The 18989-nt window shown below is 50.3% G+C and overlaps 1 protein-coding gene across 1 annotated transcript in view; it reads right to left on the reverse strand.

Moving 5' to 3' along the window:
* The window catches only part of LOC146822362 (uncharacterized), a 110243-nt gene extending 93864 nt beyond the window's left edge, over positions 1-16379 (reverse strand). The window contains exon 1 of the mRNA XM_085613447.1: positions 16282-16379. The gene's annotated coding sequence lies outside the window, so the exon portion shown is untranslated. The remainder of the gene's footprint in view (positions 1-16281) is intronic.
* Between the last annotated feature and the right edge of the window lie 2610 nt (positions 16380-18989).

Below are 18989 nucleotides of genomic sequence, written 5' to 3' on the forward strand. Positions count from 1 at the left end.
AACATCCACGCAAGACTGTGTTGACTGGCGTACTAATATCCCAATCCGTCGCCTCAGCTTTCGGTACCTGGGTATCCAAGTGGCTCTCAGGCCCGAGTTGACCTGGTCCCTAGCATTACCTCCCTTACCCGCAGGATGAAAACAGACCTCAAGAAGAAGTGGCAAACACTGCAGCTGACATTTATGGGGAGGATTACCCTCAATAAAATGATGGTCTTGCCCAGGTTTTTATACCTTCTTCAGAATTTTCCTCAATGTCTCCCTCGTAATTGGTTTACAAAGATGGACTCTCCTTTCTATTGCATAATAGTAGAGCCCGCTTATCATTCCCCACCTGTCAGCATACTCCTTATGAGGGAGAGCTTGGTACGGCCAATCTATATATGTATTACTTAGACACACATCTACTAGTCCTCAATGATTGGCTCACCTGGGGTTAATCAGACCTGGCCTGTAGGTGTGAGCTTGCTGTGCTGGGCTTATCCTGCATTATGGCGTTACTCTATGGTACAACCATACCTACTGCGATGCTGGAAGTGACCTGTCTAGTGTTTACCAGGTGGTGGCCTGCCCAGAAACATACAGGATGGTGAAAGAAACTCACCCAACACACCCATTATGGCATGGTACATGGTTGGGGAGGTGGCAACATTGGAGGGATTTGCTAGCTGGGACAACATAGGCATCACAATCCTGTGGGATGTTTGGATGGGTTCACATATGGCTTTCTTCCAGGAGCTCCAGCAGACCTATACTCTAACACAATTGCATAATCCCTGCAGCTATACCACGCATTGCAAACACACATCCCTTCATATATGTCCATCCCAAAATTCAGTCCCAAGGAAGCTAAGATAATGATGGGAGCTCTTGAGAAAGGGGGGAGGGGTCACCCAGATTTACTGTACTCTAGTCCTTTCAGGCTGTTTCGAGTGGGCCTTATGGCCACCCCTGCTTGCTCCCGCTGTTCCCACACACCAGCGGATTTTTTTCATATAGCATCATCATGCCTGATCATAACAAGTTACTGGGAGGCGGTGGTGGCTGGGCTTTCAGACGAGTTGGGAACTCTCTCCCTTATTGATCCTGCTAGGGGTGGATGAGGGCGTGGGGGGTTACCAGTGTAGATAGGACTTTGCCAGGTACTGCTCTTATGGTGGCTAAGAGGGATATTCCTACGCGCTGGATAGCCCCCAGGGTACCGACGCTTGCATTGCGGAGGCGTGGGATAGACTGGTGTGCACAACAGGAGAAGCCTGTGTATTAGGCCAGGGGATGTCCTGCAAAACATAAGAAAGTTTTGGCTAATTGGTTTGGGCTGCGGAGATGGGAACCGAGTCAGACTGAATATGTAGACAAAATGCTTTATGTCTCTTATTTTAGTATATGCTGGACCGGGTAAGCAAATGTCTTTGCTGCTAATTGTATTTAACATGGAATGGGGCTCGCCATGGACTGCCATATAACTTATTGTTGCTTTATAAAAACAATAAAAGTTTTTTATCAAAAAAAAAAAAACCGATTTCTCAGGTCCTGGGAGAAACAATAGAATTGAATGCCAAGGTAGTACTGCTGGGGATCTGGGAAGAATAGACACTTGAGGTATATGTTCCTATTTTGCAATGTAGCCCTGATGTTGCCACGGAGACATGTGATACAGGTATGGGGCAGTAAGGGGGACCCCAACGGGGAAGCCATGGGAGTCTAATATGAACCGGTGGAGGATCAAATATATCTTGCATGTGGTTGCCCGAACAAATTAACTAAAGTATGGGGATCATGGAAAGGGATTTGTCTATTACATGCTGTGGCTGGATTGTAGTCAGGGGACTGTCTGTATTGGGGGGTGGAGTTGTGTAGCCGATGGGGCGCGGGGGGGTTGCTATGAAGATAGCAGTTTGGCAATTGTACTAAAATTGAATAAAACTTTTTTTTTTAAGTTCTTGTGGCACGATGTGTCAAAATGGAACAAAAATAAAAAATAAAAGCTGTTCTGAGAGGGGGGAGGGGCACATTATGATTGGTCTAGACCCCCAAAAATCCTTAAGATTTTCCTGACCAGGGCCCCACAGCAATGAGAGTAGGCAAAGCTTCAAGAAAGTTTAGTGAAGCAGGCAATTGAAGGTGCTCAAAGCAAGGAGGGCAGGAGTGAACCCCAGATCAGTCAACCTCTGGCCCCTAAATTGTAAGAGTCTCCATCCCTCCGCATAACACTGCAGGGGAGAGGGTGACCAGGGTCCTCAAAGCACAGAGGGCAGGAGTGGGCCCGAGAACACCCTGGGGCAGCCAGCCCCTGTCCCCCGAATTCCTAGACTCCCCATCTCTGCCACTTCCTCCCCATAATACTGCAGGAGAGGGTAGATTGGGCCCCTATAAACCTCACGGTAAGAGTGGGCCACACAACACAGCTAAACCTCTGCATTCAATGCCACATTTCCATTATCAGGTAACACAACACTTTGTGAGGCTGCAGTCACAGCAAGTAGGCGTTGACACTTAGAATGCACTGAGACATCAGAAAATGTCTGTTGCGTAGCGGGTGTCTAGTTGTCATGCAGCTCATTTTTGGGTGTTTTTAATTCTAAATTACTCTCTCGTAAATCAGTCATTAAAAAGACTTCACTCAGCTTGAATTTAGTGAGTGCAGCTACTACTCATTGTATTTACTACTTACTGGAGTAAGTCTTGGCTCTTCTAGTTGCACCTTTTGAGAGACAACTCTGGTATACAAGTGGAATAAAGTAGTCTTGAGCTTTGAAACACCAATAGTAAGTATCCGCATATACCACAGATTCTGCCAGTAACCTCTTACTGACATAGGATCTGGTCCCGTGGGTATGTTTTAGCGAGGGGTAATCTCAGTTTTCCCACTTAATCGAAAAATGCTGGAAACAAACACTGCATTCTAAAGCTGGCCAGGGCCACAACCCTGACAGTCCCCAGGGAAGGGCAGCACTTTAGCTTTACCATTAGAATCAATAACACTCCAACTGTGGGCTACAGGGCCACAACCCTGACATTCCCCAGGGGAGGGCAGCACTTTAGCTTTACCATCAGAATCAATAACACTCTAACTGTGGGCTACAGGGCCACAACACTGGCATTCCCCAGGGAAGGGCAGCACTCTAGCTTTACCATCGGAATCAATAACACTCTAACTGTGGGCTACAGGGCCACAACCCTGACATTCCCCAGGGAGGGGCAGCACTTTAGCTTTACCATTAGAATCAATAACACTCTAACTGCGGGCTACAGGGCCACAACACTGGCATTCCCCAGGGAAGGGCAGCACTCTAGCTTTACCATCGGAATCAATAACACTTTAACTGTGGGCTACAGGGCCACAACCCTGACATTCCCCAGGGAAGGACAGCACTTTAGCTTTACCATCAGAATCAATAACACTCTAACTGTGGGCTACAGGGCCACAACCCTGACATTCCCCAGGGAAGGGCAGCACTTTAGCTTTACCATCAGAATCAATAACACTAACTGTGGGCTACAGGGCCACAACCCTGACATTCCCCAGGGAGGGGCAGCACTTTAGCTTTACCATCGGAATCAATAACACCCTAACTGTGGGCTACAGGGCCACAAAACTGACATTCCCCAGGGAAGGACAGCACTTTAGCTTTACCATCAGAATCAATAACACTCAAACTGTGGGCTACAGGACTAGCTGGAAACTTGGAACCAGGAGACAAAGTTCAAATCCTGGCCTCCCATTTGGACAAATTGTGTGCTCTTGGATAATCAATGTTTGAACGTACTGCTCTGCTCCATATTTGGCAAAATAAGCGTCTTTAGAGTCAAAGTAAAAATTACTAGTAAGCATGTGATAAAAATGGACTGGATGTTTTCTGGTGGAATGGAGATGTGCCTAGTCTTGTGGTATATTCACCGAAATTCAAACTTATATCTTTTGCAGCAAGTAGCAGTATTCAGCAGTCTTGGGTCTACTAATTTGAACTGGGATAAAACAAAATGTGCCCCCCCTCCCCACACACACTTTTTGCCTAACATCTGATGCAACCTCACTTGAGGTGCCCTGGGCCCCTGCCAATCAGGCTCCCAGAGACTGTGTTCTTTCCCAAGACTGTATCTATGTATCCACAATTGGCACATCCCTGGCCACAGGTAGGCCCTTTGTAAAACCTACCATGGGTACCAAGGGCACTGTGACCAGGGAAGGCCTCTAAAGGTGCAGCATCTATTATGCCAACCTTAGAAGCCCTGCACCTTAACACACACACTGCCACTGCAGTCTGCGTGTTTTGATGCAGAGAAAAGTGAAGAATCGACATGGCACACATCCCTGTGTGCCATGCCTGGAATCCACTGTCTAAGTCAACCCTCTAACAGGGTGCACAAGCCCTAGGGTGAGGTTACAGAGGCATGAGCCCTGTACCCTTACAGTGTCTAAGCCCATTATTAGACATTGTAAGTGTGGTAACTGCCATAAAGAGTATATGGCCTGGGAGTTGGTCATTACGAACTCCACAGCTCGGTAATGGCTTTACTAAAAACTGGTAAGTTTGGCAGCAAACTTCTCAACACATTAAACCCACACTGATGCCACGGAGGGATTTATTGTAAAATGCACTCAGAAGGCATCTTAGAGATGCCCCCTGAAAATCGACCAGCCCCGATGTGGTTCCTGAATGGCTGCCTGCCATTTGCCACCACCAGAGAGGTTTCTGGACCCCTGGGTTGAGAGCCTCCGCTCTCTGGGTTGAAGAAGCCAACAGGCCCACCAAATGGGCAATCACCCGTATGGAAACCACCTGTTGAGAGAGAACCGAAGTCGGTTCCTTCTTCAGACCACGCAATTTCAGTTTGGAAAGCTTCAGCTGTGCCGACTGGGAGTCGATGACGCAGGAAAGTCTATCGTCTGGGTTGGAAAGAGAATCGACTTGGTTGCATTGATGATGAAATCCAAATCTTGCAAGAGAGATGTTGTCTTCTGTAAATGAAAATTGGCCAAAGACTGTGATTGGGCCATGATGAGAACATCGTCCAAGTACACTATCATGCGTATTCCCTGTTCCCTGAGATTGGCTATCACCTGCATGATCACCAGGTTAAACACCATAGCGCCGAAGATAGCCCAAAAGGAAGGACCAACTATTCCAACCACCTGTTCCTCCGCCAGAATTAAACAAATTGCCAGTGAGGAGGAAAGATGGGAATGGTCAGATACGCATCCTTGAGATCCAGCCGGAACATCCAATCCCCTTTCAGTAGCAGATCTGTTAACAGATGGATGCCCTCCATCTTGAAATGTTTGTACACTATGAAATGATTGAAATCTCTCAAATTCAGCACCAATCTGTGACCACTGCCCCGTTTCTGAACCAAGAAGACGTTGCCACAGAAACCGCGGGCGTCGTTGTCGCAATAAACCACTGCATGTTACTGCAGCAGATCTTCTATTTCTGCATCTATAAAAGAGCACTTTTGTTGGGAAAAAGTAACTGTCAAGGAGGAAACTCTTGTTGAGGAGTCTGATAAAACTCCAGAATAAATCCCAGAACCGTCTGCAAAACCCATGCATCTTGAGACAGAGTCCTCCAAATGTGGAGGAAAAACCGAACCCGAGCCACCTCCAAAGTCATATCTGAGGTATCGAGAATTCTTGGCTGCTGAACTCTGGGATTGAAATTAAGCTCCATGTCTGCCTCGGTTGAAGTGACATCTGGGGAATATTTGCCGGGTGGCATAGAAGGTGCCACCCGATGGAGTCCCAATCACCTCTACCTTGACCACATCCACCTCTGAGGAGACCTGAATGATAGTAATGGCCTGGTGAGTGGCCCCTGCCTCGCCCGGCCTGGTTAACAAGGCCAGCCTGGAAGATCCTTTTGACATTGGATTGGGCTTTATCCAGTGACGTAAAAGTACCCACATATTTAGACACATCTTTGACAAATTTATCTCCAAAGAGACTGCCCTCAGCCAAGGCACCCACTTTGTCCGAAGCGAGCTCAGTAAGGTTAAAGTCCATTCGCATAAGGGACGATTTACACCATTGTGAGACCGGCCTCACAGCGTTGCCCTCTCCATCATCCAGCCAACCTGCAACCACCCTCAAGACACGACATCTCCGACTCCGGCCGCCCCAGCCACCCCCGATCCGCGGGCCGGCCAGAGGCCTGACAGACTCAACACCCTACCATGCATGCCCAACCGAGGGAGCGGGAACCCTCGAGCCAGACCCAGAGGCGCCAGCCCAGTCACACCTCGGGTCGCCTTCCCCGGGAGGACTCAATCGGCCACCAGGCCCCTGGGGAGCAGGCGCCTCCCCTGCCGAGCGTCTGGGGTCCCTCCCAGACCCACCTGAAAAGACCAAAGAAGTGAGCGGCAGGAAATCCCGCCGAACCCCCTCCGTCACCCCAGTCCCCCCTCTGCGAGCACTCCGGACTTCAAAGAACCAGCGGAGTATAACAAGGGGTGCCGGAGAAACAAGGACAGAGAAGACCTGGAACCATCAGAGCCTGCAGAAGCTGTCGCGGCTCCTGAATGCTGAAATCACCTGGGCCTGCTGAGTGACTCGCGGCCTCTTGCTATTGAACCATCTGAGCCCTGCGGACGAGGTCGCGGCTCCCGAACACTGAACCACCTAGGCCTGCTGAGTGACTCGCGGCCCCCAGCTATTGAACCATCTGAGCCCTGCTGACGGAATCGCGGCTCCCGAACTCCGACCACCTGTGCCTGCTGAGAGACTCGCGGCGCTCCCCTTGAGGACGACTCGGTAAGAGATCGCCCAGAGACACGACACCCTCCAGCTCGAGGATTGTGAGCTTTCCGCAGGGTATTTCGCAGAGACACTATCTTGAAAGACTGTCCCGCTACCCCCATTCCCCACGACTGATTTGTGGTACGTTGTGCCACTGCTGTACTACTTGCGTTTTGGATCATAAAGATCCCTTGAAATCATCGATAAAAGAACCTATCGTCCTACAAAGAATACGTGTGGTGTCACTCTGTTCGTAGTGTATCTCAGGGTGTGCGCGCCTGGTTCGGCCTACTTGGGAGAGGTGGGTCAAAGGGGTGGGCAAGACGTGTATCGAACCCCCCTCCGGCGAACGCCTTTCCAACATTTGGTGGCAGACGACGGGATTCGAGCCGACACCGAAAGAGAGCGTGCAGTGAACGACTGACGCACTACCAAACAGAGATGGAAGGAGAAACCTCCCTGGGTGCCGCAGGTACCGAAATAAGCTCACCGTTCCGAGAGGATCAATTGGACTATTACACGCATAGAGAATTAAAACAGTTTTGCAAAGACCTTGGCATCGCTACCACCGGACTAAGCACAAAGGAAGACTTCCAGAAAGTACTGAAAGCCTGGGTCGAGACGGGGGCGCCCCCGACCCGGGCAAGACGTGTATCGAACCCCCCTCCGGCGAACGCCTTTCCAACAACCATTTAGTTGACACGGCGCAGTTCGCGTCCCCCAATAAACATATCGCTCGTTTGGTCTAGCTAGCTAATATATCAGGATCCACAGGAGTAGCCGTCTCCTTAGCCACAAAGGCAATTTCCAAAATCTTAGTCAAAGGCCCAGCCAAGTCCAGTAACTTATTCTGACAGCCACTTCAGGCGCGGTCAATACCCTTCTTCAGATCCTTTGCAAATTTTTTCAAGAAGGTTAGCATGCTTCGGTTCACTTCTGGGGTTTAAGTGACCTTATCAGGTATGTCAGACCTGGGACACTCTGCCTGAAGGCGGTTACGCACCACCTTATTGAAACCCTTTCTCAGATTCTCATGACGGTACTCTGATACTTCAGGAACAGGGGCCCAATCAGATTAATGGGGATTGACTATATCCAGGGGGTTGAAAGTAAAAGGATTGGAGGTACTCAGAACGGGAACAGGGGACTTAGCTGAGGCAGATTTCTTCGACCTTTTCTTCTTGGGTGTTTCACCATAATCTGATTGGGTAGAATCCATATCAGTAGTGACTGTTTCAGTATGATTCTTATCTTTGCGATGGACTGTGCAACTACGGAAGACGAGGGGACTGAATAACCATTGTCACCCATATGACCCTGAGGGAGATTCATCATAAAGCCTCCGTGAAGCCACTCTGAAGACTTGGCTTTAGCTTTACGGGGTGCCTCTGAAGAACATGCTTGGGGATCTGGTGCTGGTGGATTTTGAAAGACATGTTGTTCCACAAAACTCTCTAAGTACACAGTGATAGGTTTACGGGCAGCAGCCAGAGACTGATTCACTGTAATGGGGACAGCAGTCTCAATAGCCCTGTTGACCGACTGCTGTACAGAAGCATCCACAGTGTCAAATAAATAATCTTCCAAAAGGGCTCCCTGTTGTTCCTCATAATAGGACTCTTACTCCTCCTCAAAGGGAACCTGATCTTCCATTATTAATTAGATTTATAAATAAATGAAGGGTAAATGCCAAGTCTATCAAACCAACGATCAGTAAGGGGGGAGCCAACTCACATGCACACGGATCAACAATTATTCCAGCACTGAGCTCCTCAGCACCAGCTGCAGTCACAAATTATAGCAGCCCCAGAAGTCCAGGACATCACGAGCCAAGGATTTAATGGAGAGTGCACTCGCTCCACAGGACAGCCCAATTATTGCAGCTAAGCCGGCACCAGGATCACAAATGCATTCAGATATGCAGCGGTAAGCCGAGCGCCGATAACCGTTATAGCTAATTTTAGTAGGATCGTGCGAGGCCCAAAAAGATCCCAAACCAGCCAATTTGGGCTATGCAAGTCCGTCTACTCAAGGCTCCGTTTTAATACTGGGCCTGATGTCAGGAAAGGAACTGATGCTTGTTACGCAAGAGACCACTATAATAAAAGACGCTCTGAAGAGTGATGGAAAGAGCAAAACAAACAAAGGCAATTTTAGACCGCTCCTGAAAGCAGGAGGGCACGAGACACCTGCGCGGCAGAGGCCGCAACGTGAAGCGAGTGCACAAAAAAAGACAAGAAAAAGACAGGCAGCTCGTTCACCCGCACGCAAGAGCATGGGGAAAGACCTGTCCAGGGACAATTATGCAAGGTACAATAAAATGTATACCACATACACATTAATCAATATCAGAAAAGAAGAGCCACATATCTCAGCTGCGAGCAGCAAAGAAAGAGGCTTTTATGATGTTGATGGTGACTCTTATATGGTCTCCTTGACCACGATTGGTAGTTGTATGCAAAATATCATGGGAAATGTTGTTTTTTGTGTAATGTTAAGATGTTTTTCATTGGCTGCTATGTTTGCAGTAAAGAAAGAGAAACAATAATCTGAGCCTCCAGTCCTGAAACAGAATTGCATAACTAGCACCCCTGACGAGGTGCGGAAGCGCTTTGGTTATATAAACTGTGTGATCCTGGGCGATTCATATGCTTTCTGTCCCTCTGTTCACAGATATAACAGTACATCAGAACTTTTCAACAGGCTTAATAAAAGCAATAAACACAAAGAGAAAATGCTCATAAAAGGTACACAGTGCCGTATTTATTCACACATTTAGGGCTGGTTAATGGCAGGTGGCTGGATTTCCAACTGTCTGAAGTTAAACATGCTCCTGAAGCTGCATTGTGCAGGACCCTCCTAAGCTGCAGCTCCTCCCTTCCAGACACAAACAGACACAACTTTTATAGCTCCGCCTGCTCCCCAGTATCTTCAGAGGAGCCCAGAGACAACTTTACCTCTGCCCCACCCTGCCTGCTCCCCGGTCACCCCTTGCCCTTCCCCACCCCTGATGATCCTATACACAGGTTTACCTCTGCACCACCCTGCCATCTCCCCTGATCACCCCCTGCCCCTCCCCACCCCTGATGATCCTATACACAGATTAACCTCTGCACCACCCTACCTGCTCCCCTGATCACCCCCTGCCCTTCCCCACCCCTGATGATCCTACACACAGGTTTACCTCTGCACCACCCTGCCTGCTCCCCTGATGACCCCCTGCTCCTTCCCACCCTAGGAGACTCATACACAGCTTTACCTCTGCACCACCCTGCCTGTTCCCTCCACACCCTCTGCTCCTCTCCACCCTGAGGTCACCATACACAGCTTTGCTTCCCAGATCACTCCCTCCGAGGACTCCATACACCGATTTACCTCTGCACCACCCTGCCTGCTTACCAGATTAATCCCTGCTCCTCCCCACTTCTGCGGACCTCATACACAGCTTTACTTCTGCACCAACCCCTCTTACTCTCTGTTCACCCCTGCCCCTCCTCATCCCGAAGACCCCATACACAGTTTTACCTTTGCTCCTTCCCTCCCCCCCGAGGACCCCATACACAGCTTTACCTCTGCACCACCATGCCTAATCCCCAGATCACCCCCTACTCTTCCCCACCCCGAGGACTGCACACACAGCTTTACTTCTGCGCCACCTCCGCCTGCTCCCACGATAACCCCCTGTCCTTCTCAGCCCAGGGGACTCCATACACAGATTTACCTCTGCACCGCCCCGCCTGTTACCTGAACACCCTCTGCTCCTCTTCACCCGGAGGACCTCTTACACAGCTTTACTTCAATATCAACCCCGCCTACTCCCTGTTCACCCCTGCCCCTCCTCATCCGAAGACCCCATACACAGTTTTACCTCTGCACCTCCCCCCCCATTTCCCATATCAGACTCCCACCCTGCCTCTTGGAAACACCGGAGACCAGATGTGGAGTACCCCAGGGATCCTCCCTCAGCCCCACCCTCTTCGACATCTACATGCACCCCCTCGCAACCATCGTCAGAAAACACAGGCTCAACATTGTCTCCTACGTTGACGACACCCACCTCATCCTCTCCCTCACCAAAGGACCCAACATCATCAAGCCCAACTCCCAAGAAGGGATGAAAGCCATCGCCACCTGGATGAAGAAGAGCTGCCTGAAAATCAACTCAGAGAAAACAGAAGTTCTCATCCTTGGCTCCACCCCATCCGCATGGGACGACATCTAGTGGCCCCTGGCCCCTGGAAACCCTCCCACTCTGACGGACTATGCACGAAACCTTGGCATAATACGAGACTCATCGCTCACAATCAAAGGCCAGATTAATGCTGTATCCTCGGCCTGCTTCAACACCCTCCGCATACTCCAAAAAACGTTCAGATGGATACAATCCGAATCCAGAAACACTGTCATGCAAGCCCTCATCAGTAGCAGACTGGACTACGGCAATGCTCTCTATGCCAGAAACAACAAGAAACTACTACGGAAACTCCAAACTATCCAGAACACCACAGTCAGACTGATCCTAGAACTCCCCCGTCGCAACCCCATCACCCAACACCTCCGAGATCTCCACTGGCTCCCCATCCAATGAAGAATAACCTTCAAGCTCCTCACCCACCCAAGCAATATTGGACCAGCATACCTAAACAACTGCCTCACTTTCCACGCACCCAAGAGACACTTCCGATCAGCTGACCTCTCTCTGGCCACCATCCCACTTATTTACAAGACCAGAATGGGAGGAAAGGCCTTCTCTTACTTCCCAGCCAAGACCTGGAACACCTTCCCCCATCACCTCCGGCGAATCCCTATACTGCTCCTGTTCAGGAAGCACCTCAATACCTGGGTCTTCGGATGACCCGAGTACTCAACTGAGCTGTCTCACCCTTCCCCCCCAGTGCCTTGAGACCCTTGCAGGAGAGTAGCATCCTGAGGCTCCATACACAGCTTTACCTCTGCACCACCCTCGCCCGCTCCCTGATCACCCCCTGATCCTTCCCACCCCAGAAATCCCATAGAAAGCTTTACCTCGGCACCAAACCTACTCCCCGATCACGGCCTCCCTACCCCAGAGGGCCCCATAGAAAGCTTTACCTCTGCACCAGTCCTGCCTGATACCCTATCACCGCCTGCCCATCCCCACCTCAGAGACAGATTTACCTCTGCACCAGTCCTGCCTGATCAACCCGGCCCCTCCTCATCCTGAGGGCTCCATACACAGCTTTACCTCTGCACCACCCTCGCCCGCTCCCTGATCATCCCTGATTCTTCCCACCCCAGAGGGCCCCATAGAAAGCTTTACCTCTACACCAGTCCTGCCTGATCAACCCTGCCCCTCCTTATCCTGAGGCCTCCATACACAGCTTTACCTCTGCACCACCCTCGTCCGCTCCCTGATCATCCCTGATTCTTCCCACCCCAGAGGGCCCCATAGAAAGCTTTACCTCTGCACCAGTCCTGGCTGATCCCCTATGACCTCCTGCCCCTCCCCAACTGAGACACAGATTTACCTCTGCACCCGTCCTGCCTGATCAACCCTGCCCCTCCTTATCCTGAGTCCTCCATACACAGCTTTACCTCTGCACCAGTCCTGCCTGATCCCCTATGACCTCCTGCCCCTCCCCACCTCAGACACAGATTTACCTCTGCACCAGTCCTGCCTGATCAACCCTGCCCCTCCTCATCCTGAGGGCTCCATACACAGCTTTACCTCTGCACCACCCTCGCCCGCTCCCTGATCACCCCCTGATCCTTTCCACTCCAGAGAACCCATAGAAAGCTTTACCTCTGCACCAAACCTACTCCCCGATCACAGCCTCCCTACCCCAGAGGGCCCCATAGAAAGCTTTACCTCAGCACCAGTCCTGCCTGATACCCTATCACCGCCTGCCCCTCTCCCCACCTCAGACACAGTTTTACCTCTGCACCAGTCCTGCCTGATCCACTATCACCTCCCCTGCCCCTCCCCACCTCAGACACAGATTTACCTCTGAACCAACCCCGACTGATCAACCCTGCCCCTCCTCATCCTGGGGGCCCCGTAGAAACCTTCACCTCTGACCCAAGCCCCCGCTCCTTCCTCTTCAATATTTTCAAAGTGACCACTGACCAGGCCCGGTTCTAGAGGGTAGGCCGGGTGGGCCAGGCCCACCCAAACATGAGCCTGGCCCACCCAAACATGAGCCTTGGCCCTCGCAGTAAATCTGCCACCGATGTACAACAACAATAAAAACTGTTCAGATAACTTTTGATTTACGATCCAGCTGCAGAGCAACCATTTATCTATTGGTAGCTTTTAAATGCAGATAAACTGAATTTTATGGGAATAGCTCAGTGGGTTACTACCTCTGTCACAGATATCCTTGTGTTACTTGTAGTTCAAAAGTTACTATCCTAACATAGGACAGTGACCTATGAACGGTCATCAAAGAGCGGCATACAAACTTCGCTTTTTTGTGTTGTGATATAGTTAGAACTTCTCCATTCTTTCATTATTCTAATATTACAAAAAAAGAGTTTGTTTGGGCAGTTATACATTTTTATCAGTAAAGCCAACCCCAAACCACTGGAGTACTCTTTAAATCCTGAGTTTGTGCTTCTCCAGACCAAACCCCCATAAAATATATTGCCCACCAGTATGGATGAAGTGATTTCTACACCTTGTAATCTTCATTGGCTTATGTGACATTTCCCGTAAACTGATTTAGTGTCTCTGTATAATGTGTGCTGTTATGTAAAGTACTGTGACACCCTTCACTCATATGAGTAGTGCTATACAACGAATGGAATGGATATGAGAGAGGGGCAACGGAGAGATGAGGGGCACTAGTGGAGGGTGGCAGTGAGGGAATCCCAGGAAGAGGTCATGGGTGGGGAGGAGCTACGGAGAGATGAAGGGCGCTGGTGCAGGTGGCAGTGAGGGAGTCAGAGGACGAGGTCACGGGGTGGGGGGAACTACAGAGAGATGATGGGCACTAGTGGAGAGTGGCAGTGAGGGAAGCCGAGGAGTTAGTCATGAGGTGGGGGAACCACAGAGAGATGAGGGGCACTAGTGGAGGGTGGCAGTGAGGGAATCTGAGGAGGAGGTCACGGGGTGGAGGGGAACTACAGTGAGATGAGGTTCACTACTGGAGCGTGGCAGTGAGGGAGTCCGAGGAGGAGATCACGGGGTGGGGGGAACTACGGAGAGATGAGGGGCGCTGGTGGAGGGTAGCAGTGAGGGAAGCTGAGGAGGAAGTCATGAGGTGGGGGAACTACAGAGAGATGAGGGGCACTAGTGGAGGGTGGCAGTGAGGGAATCTGAGGAGGAGGTCACGGGGTGGGGGGATACTACAGAGAGATGAGGGGCACTGGTGGAGGGAGGCAGTGAGGAAATCCGAGTAGGAGGTCATGTGTGGGAGCTATAGAGAAATGAGGGGCACTAGTGGAGAGTGGCAGTGAGGGAAGCCGAGGAGTTAGTCATGAGGTGGGGGATCTACAGAGAAATGAGAGGCACTAGTGGAGGGTGGCAGTGAGGAAATCTGAGGGGGAGGTCACGGGGTGGAGGGGAACTACAGTGAGATGAGGTTCACTACTGGAGGGTGGCAGTGAGGGAAGCCTAGGAAGAGGTTATGGGGTGGGGAGGAGCTACGGAGAGATGAAGGGCGCTGGTGCGGGTGGCAGTGAGGGAGTCAGAGGACGAGGTCACGGGGTGGGGGGAACTACAGAGAGATGAGGGGCACTAGTGGAGAGTGGCAGTGAGGGAAGCCGAGGAGTAAGTCATGAGGTGGGGGAACTACAGAGAGATTAGGGGCACTAGTGGAGGGTGGCAGTGAGGGAATCTGAGGAGGAGGTCACGGGGTGGAGGAGAACTACAGTGAGATGAGGTTCACTACTGGAGGGTGGCAGTGAGGGAGTCCGAGGAGGCGATCACGGGGTGGGGGAACTACGGAGAGATGAGGGGCACTGGTGGAGGGTAGCAGTGAGGGAAGCAGAGGAGGAAGTCATGAGGTGGGGGGAACTACAGAGAGATGAGGGGCACTAGTGGAGGGTGGCAGTGAGGGAATCTGAGGAGGAGGTCACGGGGTGGGGGGGGATACTACAGAGAGATGAGGGGCACTAGTGGAGGGTGGCAGTGAGGGAGTCAGAGGAGGAGGTCACAGGGTGGGGGGAACTACAGAGAGATGAGGGGCGCTGGTGGAGGGTAGCAGTGAGGAAATCTGAGGAGTAGGTCATGGGATGGGGCTATGGAGAAATGAGGGGCACTAGTGGAGGGTGGCAGTGAGGGAGTTCGAGGAGGAGGTCACGGTGTGGGGGGAACTACGAAGAGATGAGGGGTGCTGGTGGAGGGAAGCAGTGAGGGAATCCGAGGAGGTGGTCATGGGTGGGGGTACTATGGAGAGATGAGGGGCGCTGGTGGAGGGTGGCAGTGAGGGAATCTGAGGAGGAGCTCATGGGGTGGTGGGAACTACAGAGATGAGGGGCACTGGTGGAGGGTGGCAGTGAGGGAAGCAGAGGAGGCGGTCATGGGGTGGAACTATAGAGAGATGAGGGGCACTAGTGGAGGGTGGCAGTGAGGGAATCGGATGAGGGGGTCATGGGGTAGGGGTAACTACAGAGAGATGAGGGGCACTGGTGGAGGGTGGCAGTTAGGGAATCCGAGGTCATGGGGTGCGGGGAACTAAGGAGCGATGAGGGGCGCTGGTGGAGGGTGGTAGTGAGGGAACCTGAGGAGGAGGTCATGGGGTGTGGGGGAGCTATGGGGAGATGAGGGGCACTGGTGGAGGGTGGTTGTTAAGTTACCTACGGAGAAAGAGGTCAAAAAGAGGTCAAAAAGACTTTTGCACCAGCACTAAAGCTGGCCCTGTCATGGCCTTTCTGTTTATTTAATTAACAGTCGGGTGATTAGGACAACTGTGGAGCATACTTTAACATGCATGCTAATTACATTTACTGCTATATTCAATGTTTCAAGTTTGAAGGTGATTTTACTATTGTTATTTACTGGAAATAATGAAAGTGGTACTGAATGGTGGCTGATATGGGGCTGGGGCCCAAGGTCAGCTGTGAGATAAGGTGTAATGGAGAGGGGTGGTAGAAAAGTGGATAATCAAGCCTGTAAGGGAGTGCGCTGCAGAGTCAGTGGTTAGGTGGAGGTAGTAATGAAGAGGGTTTCTCCCTGAAGGCTTGCACAGAGGGAGCCCAATTAGAGTCACTTGCTAGATACTCCCACCTTACAAACCTCCTCTTCCCATCAAAGGGACATTACATGGAAGAAAAGCACTTTTTGAGAGTGATAACATTTTAAAAGAGACTTGGAAAAGAGTGTGTTTTACTGTACCTTGTAAGATTTAGGAGAGATAAAAGGAGGGCCCAGAAGTAGGCCTGGCTAGATATATAAGCGATAAATCGGGCAAGCAGTGGCCCACCCGAATGTACCCTTGGCCCACCCAAACAAAAATTCCTGGAGCCGGGCCTGCCACTGACTCACCACAGACTGGGTCTAGCTCAGCAGTCACTAGTGGACGTGAAATCCCATTAACACAAACAGTGATAACGCTTGCACTTACTCCTGCACCAGGGATCCTGCTCGATCTGCATCAAACTCCGGGGTCAGGCAGCAGCTGTCAGGGTAGCATACTGGTCGCATTGCGCATGCGCAGACCCCTATATGTCACTGGATTCCAACTAGTAGCTGAAGGTTCGCGCATGCGCATTTGTGATCCGTCTATATTTTTCACAAACGTAACCCGAGTTCAGCGCATGTGCAGATCTGCATTCACTACTTCCGGAAGGATGTTCTCTGTTGCCGCAGCCAGTGAGCGTGACTCGCGCACACGCACAGTGGCGCTCTGAAGCAGAGGCTTTATCTCCAGGCGCTGTGAGGCTTGGTGAGTCAGAGGTGAGGCTGGGGAGGGCATACCCCCGCTGGAGAGAGAGGCGGAGCTCAGTCTACTGGCAGTTTACTCTCAGCATCAATCAGCGGAGAGGTTGTGGGGGCCTCTATTCCGGCCTGGACTGGGACGCAGTTTTTTGTGTGCAGATTTTTGTAGCAGGAGCTCGAACCGACGGTATCGGAGCGCTTCACATGCGCACCAGTTACGTTAAATCTATTGCCTTTGTCAATGTTTATTTAGACATGCTGTGAAGTACAGCTTAAAGTAAAGTAAAACAAAGCGCTGTGACACAGCCAGAGTTCATCGCGCCCTTGTACTTTGTTATTCTTTAAGCCATGTTACACAGCAGCTTGCATACTCTGCATTATGTCTAAATAAGCATTGACAAAGCCAAATAGCTCTCATGTTATGTGAGAGCTATTTGGCTTTGTTAATGTTTTTAATGACTATGCAATGATTGTTGGCTGCAACATTACACCAGGGTTACCGACACCTGGGAAATGTGGGGATGATTTCGTAAACACAGTCACTAATTTAATTACAATACCACGCAAGCTATAGTACCTCTAGTTTTTTCCTCTGTGTGCGACCAGCAGAGTAAGGTCTCTGTGCAACACAGCCAAGGCTATGTACGCCAAGAACCTGACCACGCTGGTAGACCAGGGCTTTAAGTGGGATGATAAAACTAGATGGTCTCTCAAATTGCGTGACCAATGCAATTAAGGGCGTGGCTTAAAAGCAATTAAGCAAAAAATCTGTGCTTCGCATAGTGTGCCATTCAACTGATAATTTGCTTCTTCTGTTATTGCATCCGGATATATAATACAAGTAACATTACACCTACAAGAAGCCAGGATTATTGGCTTTGTCAATGGTTGTCTGTTGCATAAAGTTGTATACAATATTGAAAATGCTTCCGCTCTGTGGTAGAGGTTGTGGCTTAATACTCGAGCTGCTGACTTAGGAGATGGGTTTTGTGTCATGGGTCAGACTAACATTCTGTGATTCTCTACAAATCAATTAATCTCCCCATGCATGCAAAAAAAAAAAATCATGTAAATCGCTCCAATACCTTTTGGGTTGAGTTCGCACTATATAAAACGTGCTGCATTTCTTTTTTTAAATGCGGGGCTGGTGGTTTGCCTTTTGAAAGAATATATGTTAAATGCAGCCCATGATGGACGCTGTGATCAGGGGAGCAACTAGACCCGACCTACTGGGGGGCTAACACTCTCAGCCAGGGCTAGACCTAGCACGCGTCTCACAATGTGCAACAGTCTTTGCATGGAGGGTGCTGGTGTCATTGCAGTGGAAGGTCCATGGTGCTGGGTGCTGACTGGCTTGCCTTTCGCGCCCCTTCGGTGCACCTGTTGCGTGCGACTGCACATCAGTCGCCATTAATTAGGGTTGGGAGGTGGGAGGGCCGGTCAGCTGGGACGCGGGAATTGGCACTGAAAGGGGGCAGACCGCAGGGAAAGAGCAGCGGGAAGGGGTACATGGATAAGGTGAAACAAGAGACAGGCTCGCCACTGGGCCACCAATTAGGAATAGACAAAAACACACAGACCCAAGGTCCCAGAAACAGTACAGATGGGACCCAGTGAAATAAGACACTGAACCCTAGGGAAAACACCCCAGGCTAAAACAAACAAGAATTTCAGAACCCGGTAATAAAAAACACAAATACTGGACATGGGGATCGGGGACCCAGAAAAAAAGGTCACCCACCCCCAGAAAACAAAACCGGAGCCAGCCAAACATAAATCTCAGGCCAAAGATGGAAAAAAAATTAAAAAACGGGCTTCCGAAATAATAGCCATGGTCTCCTAGAAAGAAAACTCCATGCACTCTAAATACAAAATATGGGCACCAGAAACAAAAGCCAAAAGAACCACACTAAAGCAAATCCCCTGTCCCAAGAAGAAAAGCCCTAGCAGAAACCAACATGCCAGAGAAAGAAAAGCACCTGGCCATACAAAAATAATAAAACGAGGACGGGAGAGGGGGTGGGGTGTTTACAGAGCCTAAAAAGACATGCGCTCTTAAGGTGTGGTCTCTTAAAATGAAAACATAAGTACCTGTGCAAGCTGTGGCCAGTGTAGGGACAATGGCTACAGAGACCAGAACTATACTTGGTGCAAGCTCCATGGTCGACCAGCAAGCAGCAAAGAGAAAGTGGAAGCAGCAGGAGGTTCTGACCAATCAGAATCAAGAAAACGAGCGACGTGGGAGCTAACCAGTGGTAAGTAACTGTCAGTATGAGGTGGGCTGTGAGCCAGTTTTCGAGTTTAAAAAAATCTTTTTATTGATTTTTAAACAAAGGAGTAAAGCATAAATACACATAACATTAAGCAGCAAAAAAGAGGTCACACGGCAGTGAT

Source organism: Triturus cristatus, chromosome 6 (assembly GCF_964204655.1).
Source record: "Triturus cristatus chromosome 6, aTriCri1.1, whole genome shotgun sequence".
Lineage (NCBI taxonomy): Eukaryota > Metazoa > Chordata > Amphibia > Caudata > Salamandridae > Triturus > Triturus cristatus.